Source organism: Pollachius pollachius, assembly GCF_949987615.1.
Source record: "Pollachius pollachius genome assembly, chromosome: 16".
Taxonomy (NCBI): domain Eukaryota; kingdom Metazoa; phylum Chordata; class Actinopteri; order Gadiformes; family Gadidae; genus Pollachius; species Pollachius pollachius.
Genome location: NC_136949.1, coordinates 4,889,221 through 4,899,220, shown reverse-complemented (window position 1 = coordinate 4,899,220; position 10,000 = coordinate 4,889,221).

Here is a 10,000-nt window from a genome sequence, read left to right as displayed (position 1 = left end):
AACCAGGATAATTTCCTTGCTAGCAAATTGCCGCCTGAAGCAATTACCTATATTACCTACAATGCAGAGGAATGTAACTGAGTAGGAATGATACACAAAGATAACTTAATTTAAAAGCGCAAAAAACAATGTTTGAGGTTACCTCGTCACCAGATGCTATTAATAAAGTCTGAATGGCTTTCTTACCAGGGGTCCTGGGCATAATGAATGTACATATTCTGCGAACAAAACCATTCAGATTTTTTTTAATAGAAAATGGCAATGTTCTTTCTGAGCAAAGAGTGTACAAAGAGCAGGATAATGTGTCCCCTTTTAGGGGAGCCATTGTACTAATACTTTTGGTCTGCTCTGAATGAAAAACCGCTCATTGCAGTAATTTCACAACTTGTTCTCCAACAGAAAGAGAATTGCTTAAGTGAGAGTATAAAAAAGGGGTCAGGGTGTTAGGAGTCTGGGTTAGAATAGGAAGGTCGAGGTTAGCTTTTGATGGAGAAGAGAGAGTGTGTTGTTTTATCTTACACACACACACACACACACACACACACACACACACACACACACACACACACACACACAAGGGCAGAGGCAGACTCCATACACAACACTGCAGCCCTTATATATATCTATTTTTATGTTGTTATGCTCATGTACTTACTTACTTGCATGTACTCGACAAATATGACATTTATTATGGGAAAATTAGATAAACTGATGAGAACTGAGAGCATTGCAATGTTTCAAAATACAAAGATTAAACAGAGTGAATCGTCTCTGGAGTGTATTAAGTGTATGAACATTCAATAATAATGGGATTTTTCAGGTTTAATGTCCGTTAAACACTTTACCTCAGTCATTCACAACAGCTAGCTTCCATCACTGATAATGTGTTTTCGAGAATCCAGACGCATATTCAATAATCATATCTACGTATTCCCGAGCTCTTAGCGGTAAAAGAGGTGTATCATTCCGACCAGCATTCAGGTACTTTTCTTTTAAATGGTTCGAATCAATTTTGTGAATTTGTAGCAAATGGACGGCACGACTAAAGCGGTCCATTATTGGCATTAATTCATATTCTGCAGCACGCCAACATGCCTTGCCACATAATTGGCAAACTATCACCTAGGGTTGTTGCTGTCCATTCCTCTTTAAAAACACACTTTGTTTGTTACTGTGTGTGTCATTGTGTGTGTGTCTGTGTGTACGCGAGTGCGTGTGTGCATGTGTGTGTGTGTGTGGGTGGGTGCGTGTGTGCGTGCGTGTGTGTGCGTGTGTGTTTGGATGTGTGTGTCTGCATACACTTGTTGCTGGGTGTTTGCTTATCAACTTGAAACCGGGCAGACTTATGCAACTGGAAATATGCAAAGGCCTACCATCCGAGAAAAACATTGCTATTTTCAGGATTGTTTGCTTGTTTAGCATGTAGAACCCGAGGACGAACCCCCCCCCAAGAGAGCCCCTACCGTCGCAGACGTCTGATTGGATCAGGTACCCACTCTGACTGGAGGTACTGGAGAAATCCAGCCGTCATTAATATGTGGTATTGCTTTCCCTTCAAATCTCCTCCAGGCAAGTAGACAAATAGAAGGAGAACAAAATTGACAAACTAAATATAATAGTTTCTTAAAAAAAAATGTTTTTTAAGAAACTGTATTAAGATAGATGAGATAAATAAAATAAAGTTAATACAAATGTGTAAAATAAATCATAGATAAATTATCAAATTATTAAATAAATACAAATAGATAAATAATAGATAGATAATAGACAGAAAGATAGACAGTCAGACAGACATACAGCCAGACAGACAGATAGAGCAATTGCTAGATTAAACAAAGAGATACATAACATTTAAATCAAATAATAAATATATAACCAAGGCTTGGTTTGAGGTCAGCGTGTTGGACTGCTTTCACCTTGCGTTGCTTTTCATTTCATCACTTCATCACTCCTATTGCTGCCTTTACGCTCTCTCTCTCTCTCTCTCTCTCTCTCTCTCTCTCTCTCTCTCTCTCTCTCTCTCTCTCTCTCTCTCTCTCTCTCTCTCTCTCTCTCTCTCTCTCTCTCTCTCTCTCTCTCTCTCTCTCTCTCTCTCTCTCTCTCTCTCTCTCTCTCAGTCTATCAGTGGAGCAGACAAAGATTGTACGTCTTTATAAGGAGGTGGATCTTACCAAACTACGGTGTCTCTAATTCACAAGTGGTCTGGATCAATCCACTACCCACCAGAGCTCAGAGTAGCGGATTTAAAACAGGGTTACAGGGATTAACCAGCTAGCGATAATGTAAGCTAGAGGAGGCCAATTATTTTAGAATACTTTTTTGTCATTTTGGTTGAAAGTCTCGGTAACACTTTACAACAAGAGCACATCAATCAACCATTGATTAACGTTAGTTAATGCAGTAATAACCATTAATAAAGAAGCGACTAACAGGGTTCAACTTTTCATGTTTCCCATTTCCCGTCCCTTACAAGATTTAAATAGTGAAATATAATTAAGCTAATTTATTTTTTTATATGACAAAGGTCTGACTCTCAGACATACGTATTGGTGGATTAGTAGGGTGAAGTTCTGGGAAAAATTTCAGCTCAGACTCTGGGAAAGCCGGCCTTGGGCTCAGACATTACGAGAGGCAGCGTTTGCTGAGGCTTTCTGAGTCACTTCCTGTCGTGTCAGAGCCGATTTGGGGGCTCGAGCGCGGCGGTGGCAGTGTCTATACCAACGCAAGAAAACGTTGCATTAACTCACAACCTCAGCATCTTAGACATTTACTTAATGCCGAAAAAACAATCTTGAAATATAGCATTTTGCTCTGAGAGTAAAACAAATTTCATCGGTTTGTTTTGGCAGACAGAAAGTTGAAATACCAGACTTGTTGCCGGTTTCTTTGCCCACCGTACCATTGAACGCTCATAAGGGTCGGTTTGGGTCATACTGGCAAACTATCTATGCTGTCATTCAGGTTGGAGATCAATTTGTTGCATGTGGCTCATCAGGGAGAGCGGGTTTGGTGTTAACCGGAAGGTTGCAGGTACGATCCCCGCCTCCTCCTAGCTGAGGGTCAAGATGCCTCACCCTTACTGCTCCTGATGAGCTGGCTGTCCCCTTGAATGGCTGACAGCACAGTCGGTGTGTGAATGAGTCAATGGGTGAATGTTAGGCAATATTGTATAAGAGCTTTGAGTGGCTACTGGTAGGAAAAGCGCAATACAAATGCAGTCCGGTTACCATTTACACTGTTCTGATGTGTACAATGAATCAAAGTTATGAGGAACACAAATTCATATCCGTATACGGTATCTAGGGACGTGGCTATAACAGGAATAATTTGACAGCTGCGTAATTGCGCATTGCATAATTGATACAATGACTCTAATCTGGTAGCCAATAGCATGAAAATGGGGGCTTGTTAGGAACCTCTATTCCTCTGCCAGCCTTAATTGTCAACACATCGTCTCTCTTTGAGGAGCGGGGATCACAAACACATATGGTCAACGTCAACCGGATTCACAACAACCACCGCCACAAAATTGACAACACGGGCATTGCGCGATGAAAGCATGACATGAAACGCAGAACTGAGAGCACGGCGGGGGAACACACAACCAGGACAGAAGCCATGTCCTCAGGGCGGTGGATTAACCTAGCAACCAGGTAACCAGGCCGCCCTCTGCGTTTGAACTTATTCCTCACGTACAAAGAGTGCTGGATCGACAGGGCGGGGGGAAGTATCATTTATTGATCAAAGTTCTCTGCGGTTCTCGGGCTGCTTCTGTAAGTGCAAAAGGGTGAGAAGGAGAAAAAGAAAAAGAAGCAGAAGAAGTACCCAATCAGGCTGGTTCACTTCCCACATGTTGTAAGAAATTATTCTTTCATGTTTCCGTGTCGAGCAACACGGTGACACGAGGCGGACAGGGCGGTTGTCGGAAGGTTGAAGCACACAAGGCAGCTTGCAGTCAGGTGAATGTGTAACAGTATTTCTTTTCAGTGCATTAATTGCACTTAGATTTACATTGAGGGCATTTATCTAAGGATGTTCATAGAACCAAGTGCCAAGCACTAACAATTGTTAAGTAAACCCATTCCCCGTATGCAACAAAGATAGCCAGGATAAGATGCTACACAATGCTAGACACAAGTACTATTTTTGAGTGCAAGGACGTACAACATACAATATGTGTGTACATTAAGTGCCAGGACGTACAACATACAATAAGTGTGTACATTAAGTGCCAACGTACAACATACAAGTGAATAAGATGGGTGTGGGGGGTGGGGGGATTGATTGATTGGATACCGATATGTAGATATTGTGTGTACGTATTTTAGGAACAGGGGAAACAAATTGATGGCAGAAGCAGAACGGTTTCATGCATAACCCTTGGCATAAATATGTCTTCCTATATGTGTTCCTGAAAAAACAGAGGAATCAATTATTGTGGAGGAAGGCGGCGCGGCTTCCGCGGCTTCTGAGGCATTTATCTAAATCTGCAGGGATGTTGTTCTGTTTATGCAGAGGTGTGAGCTATATAGGTATCGAGATGAAACGGCCGCGCGGTCATTCAATACAACAGAGTGTGGTTGCTGCCTGAGGGCCCTTCGCTCCCTGCCTCTAGTGTTCCCCACCTATTTGTATAATTTGATTCCTCGCCATAGAAAGAGGCAACACCCTTCAAAGCGGAGAATTGATCGGCAGCCATTCCATCAACGCCGCCCGTCCGAGCAACGGTGCGATGCTATCGGGAAAGGGAAGCTTTTGGATTTTCCTTTTCAATGTATGGAGAGGGTTTAAGTAGTGGGGGGGTGGAGGGTAAAGGCAGAATGAAGGCATTTAAACCCGCTGGCCTGATGCAATTGATGGACACGGAGAGTGGATTGCGGAATGACAAAGTGGTTTCGGAGCGTATGAAGTCGGTGAAGGAGAGCGAACAAGGAACCAATGAAATAGCGGCGCTATTCCCCGATTCCCGCTTTCCGACGCTGGCTCATCTCCACGCTTCCGTCACCGGAACGCCTCCTCTGCCAAACAATTGACCAACAAATCTCTCATTTCCCCCGACCATAGCAAAGTAAAGTAACCCCCCCCCCCCCCCGTATTCTCTTTCTCGGCTGAACTAGCCCGTGCCCTTCCACTCTGCTTGACACAAAAACGTTTTCCGGTCTTCAGCCTACAGTTAAATAAGGTTGGCTATTTAAAAAATGATATTCGCAAATGTCCTTCAGGGCATTTAGAGAGAACTAATGCCTGTATCCAAAGTGGTTCCTCCTCACAGAACACCAGACACTGCTTTGTTCCAGGTCTGTGCCTTGAGTTGAGATTGCGTTGATTGGTGATGTAGCCTACAACGCACCCCAACGCACTCGTTTTGTGTAACATATCACCGTTGCTAATCTCGATTGCTGCTGTAGCTACAATGGGGTTTATTAAGAGAGTATGTCTTGATATTGCTGTAGCCTCAACAATAACTATCGGATATTAGAAATCAGTCATTTAGTAAGAGGACACACACAGATTTTCCAGGACAGCAACCTTGTGAATCCAGAATGGATTTCGGCCTTGCAGGCTTGGGTCAAGTCCATGATCTCTGTAACGTTTGGGCCGGCAAAGCCTCGTTTGAAGAGCAAACAGCATGGTAGTCGCTGTTAACCTGATTTGGTCTCTTCTGGCAGTGGGGAGCCCAGATAGGTCGATACATCTAGGTTTCAACATTTGATTCCCGAACGGTTGGGCACGATTTCATGAGATACTCCTGGTAGTTTTTTCTTTGAGCATAAATTTCTAGCCTCAGCGATTAGCTGCATACCAAAATGTTCACCAAAGTATTGGCTGCAACTCTGTGAAAGCTTACATTTTTTGGTTTGGAACTTGGGTTTTCCCGTGAAAAGGAGGGGTTCCCGATTTAAATCCGGAGTGTTCTAGAATGTACCACTGATGTTATGGCTCCTTCGTTGGCACGAAGGAGCCATCGAGATTTGATCACTAGTGTGGCACATTGTATCATAGCATACTGCCAGATGTCTAGCTAGCTTTAATGCACAATTTACCAACTGCTGCCTCCTGATGTCGGGAGAGGGGAGCAAGTCATTATTGGTAACGTCGGAAAATAGCAAACTAGAGCCGATCTCGGAAACCCTGTACAAAGTACAACATCAAACATGTCGGAAATATAAACCTGAGTGATGTCGGACATTTCATAACAGTGTCAAAGTGTTTAAGCCCTTATTACTCCTTTAAAGTAGAACTGCGCCAGTGTACAGCCTGCTATGAAATGTATAATACTGCGGTTTTTGGAAAGGCGTACATTTAATGTGTATCATAAACTGGATTAGGGCGGCCTGTGGAGCGGGCCTGACGGCATTTCTCTGTTCAATGCATGATTTATGGGGACGGCAGTTGGTTTATTAAGTCGTCGTATGACGCACGCGTGCGTTTGCCAGAAAGGTGGTGTGGAGGCTGCAGAGGAACGGAGGATCGAAGCCAATGATGTCGGACTCATACATTTTTCAGAGGGTTCAGCGCTGCTCACTGGCTTTCCATCGCCAGGAGAGTCAACACCGGCGCCATTTGATATAAATAACGCTAAATAAAATAGCGTCTAACTGGGGGACACGTAATGTATTCTGCTCGCTCGCTGTGTACCATATACATACATATATTGAATACAAATAAGTCGATCAACAGGATTTATTTGTTACACAAAACAAAGATAATGCTGGGAGGATTTGCTAGGCGGTGCTGCCGGACACAGAGCTTAGCGTCACACGCACGTACGAGCACGCACGTGAGCCAACACCCGCATTCACACATACATACACACACACACACACACACCCACATACATAGTGACAACCAGCTTGAGGAGATTCAGGTTTGTGGTCCTTTTCACCCTTTAGAAAAGAGGAGCAGGCACCCCTCAAGCTTTTGGAAGACCTGCCTTATGTAAGAGCCTGTTGTAAGGCTACTGTGGTCGCATTCAGGGTTTGAGACACCACACATGTTAGGTTCAGAGTGTCTGAACCTAACAGATCCATTGATTTGCTTGTTTGTGGATTCTGTATTGTTGTGTAGTCAGGTTGGCAGGTTTCTGCTGGGAGATGTTGTTGTTCTGTTGTACTGATTATGTCATTGCTACTAATGAAATAAGTTAAGGGATACGTTATTTAGAAAACGTTCTCAAGATAATTTCGATTTCGCCACATTCACGTTGGGGTGTGAATGTGGTGGGGAGTGGGGGATGCTGTGCATACGAGCCATTAGCATAGCAGGCTTTGACACATGGTTTCAGATTATGATGTGTAAGTCTTCGCTATAGGGGAAAGTATAGGGCTCCCAGTACGCTGACGGTGGGAGGAATGGTGAGCCCGAGCCACATAATAATGGTGAAATTACATAATCCGACGCACGCTGAGTGCACTTATGACTGAGTTCCTCGGGATAATTGCTAGGTGTTCATTGCTCAGCGACTGGAAGTCTTCCCATCCACCCATGACTCTGAGAAGACACTTTTATGAGTGGAATTGGGGGGATAGGCATTTAAATAAGGAGGTGTAAGCTAAATGACAAGGCAACCAGAGGTCAGAATTGACAGAAAACGGCATCATGCTAATAGTAGGCTAAAAATAGTGAATTCATCCAGAGCTTAGGGAAACCTATATATGATGAAGATACTCACAGACACAGACACACACACACACATGTAAACACACACACACACACAAACACACACACAGACACATGATTCCTTAACTTAAATTCACGCTCAGACTTTCACACAACCAAGTCAATTTAACTCAACGACTGACCCAAAAGGACGCACACACACACACACATGCAAAGACACACATATAAACACACATACACACAAACAAAGACACACACATATATACACACACACTGACAACAGACAGACAGACACACACAAAGTCAACAACACACACACACACATACACACACAAACAGTCACACACAGACACATACAGGCGACCTCTGATGGCGATGGAACAGTGCGCTGGTATTCATTCACCTCTCCTCCCATAATGGCCCCATCAAACATTTCCACTGTAATTTCAGCTTTGGCAGAATAATAGGATCCCTCCTTTTCCTCCGTCTCCATTGCCAGCCTTTGAAGTCCAATAGCCCCGATCGTCGGGGTGAAGACCGCCACTAACGGTTTGCCTCAGGTACAAATGAGAGGCATTAGTTTGCCCGAGCTGCGGCATGAATATCAATCGGGCGCGCACATGTACCAGTGTCAGCCGACGGAGCGACCTTCGCGTCCATGACAACCACGGACCCGCCGCAAACCTCAGTTTAAGAGGCAAGAACCTGGCCCCTTATGCTCTGTGGAAGAAACTTCAGGCCTGGGAAGAGCAAATTCTATATCATTACGTGCGGGATGAGATGTATTATGTATGATGTGAGGCAGGGTCGTTTTATAGGGTTTCAGAGCAACCGGCGGTGTTAAAACGCAATGAAATTGCGTGCGTCTTTTCTTCGGCTGAGTGGTTGCACGGGATAACACATCTGCGTTTATGTAGCATTCTTATATGATTTGTTTTTTCCGTTGTTGTGGATTTCCCCACGATCCCTAGAGGAAGATTGTGTGACGATTTCAAACAAAATTGTTTTTTTCCATCCATCGATCACCATGACGTTGTGAATGGATAAAACAACAACAAGTTACTAACAGTGGATTCAGACGTCTTGAGGTTCAGGTAGAGGACACCCAGGGATTCCTATGTCTGAGGCACACAGAGCTTGATATCTGTGATTGATCTTCATGTTTTTTTAATGGAGCCAGGCAGACAAAGTGTGACCATAGCAGAGATGTATTTTCTCACTCTGTGCGTCGGTATGAAGTGTATTTTGGGCACCAAAACTGTGAAGGGATTGAACCCAGTCCCTCTTGCATGGGATTTAAACACCTTAAATTCTAGACTGTCCCGCCCTCCAACTGATCGTTCTCTCTTCAAATAGACTACAGTTTTAATGGCGGCATGCATGTCTTAGGAGGAAAGAGGGTTGGCTGGTAACCGGAAGGTTGCTAGTTCGATCCCCGGGTGTCGAGGGGTCTATGAGCGAGACACCTCACCCTAACTAGCCCCATTGAGCGGGCTGCCGCCTTGCATGATTGACACCGCCGTCTGTCTTTGTGTGAATGTGTGTATGAATGTATATGAGAATAGAATAGGTTATATTGTAAAGCGCTTTGAGTGGCCACTGGTTAGAAAAGCGCTATATAAATGCAGTCCATTTACCATTTAATTACCCCAAATCGGGCTATTTCCATCTTCATCACTTGACGCCATTCCCACTTTAACTGCATAGAACTCTGCAATACCCGGTTATAAACTTGTTTTGGTTCACTCTCTTTAATGAACCAGACCTTCAATGCAGTTACCTCTAAAGGGTGTTTTGTGTTACATCAGAGAATTTTTTTTATCAGGTACTTTAATAGGTTCTCTGACATTTCAAATTGGTTTATTTTGCCAGTATACTTCATGACTCAACCCTTTGGTTTAATGTTTGTTTTGATTTATTTGCATCTGTTTGGGATTCGCTTTTTCTTGCCCTTGTAACCGTTAATATATTCTTATCCACAACTTCATGGCAAATGAGACTTCAATCCCAATGAGACCTCTCTCTCTCCCCCCCTTCTCTCTCTTTCTCTTGCCCCCAACACCTCTCTCTGTCTCCCCTTTCTCTCTCTCTTTCTTTACCCCTCTCTCTTTCTCTTGCCCCCGCCTCTCTCCTATCTCTCTCTCTCTGCCCATCTCCTTCCCTCTCTCTTTCTTTCTCTTGCTCCCCACCTCTCTCTCTCTCTCCCCCTTCTCTCTCTCTCTCCCACTCTCTCCCTCACCCCCCTGCCCCCCTCTCTCTCCGTCAAAGTAAAAGATTAGAAAAAAAACAAGAAATAAGAAGTAGCTCAAGGTTGTTTGAGTTCCTTTCATCCAATATTGAATTAGCTCAGTGGTTCTGACTCAAAGCGCGGCTCTCTCGC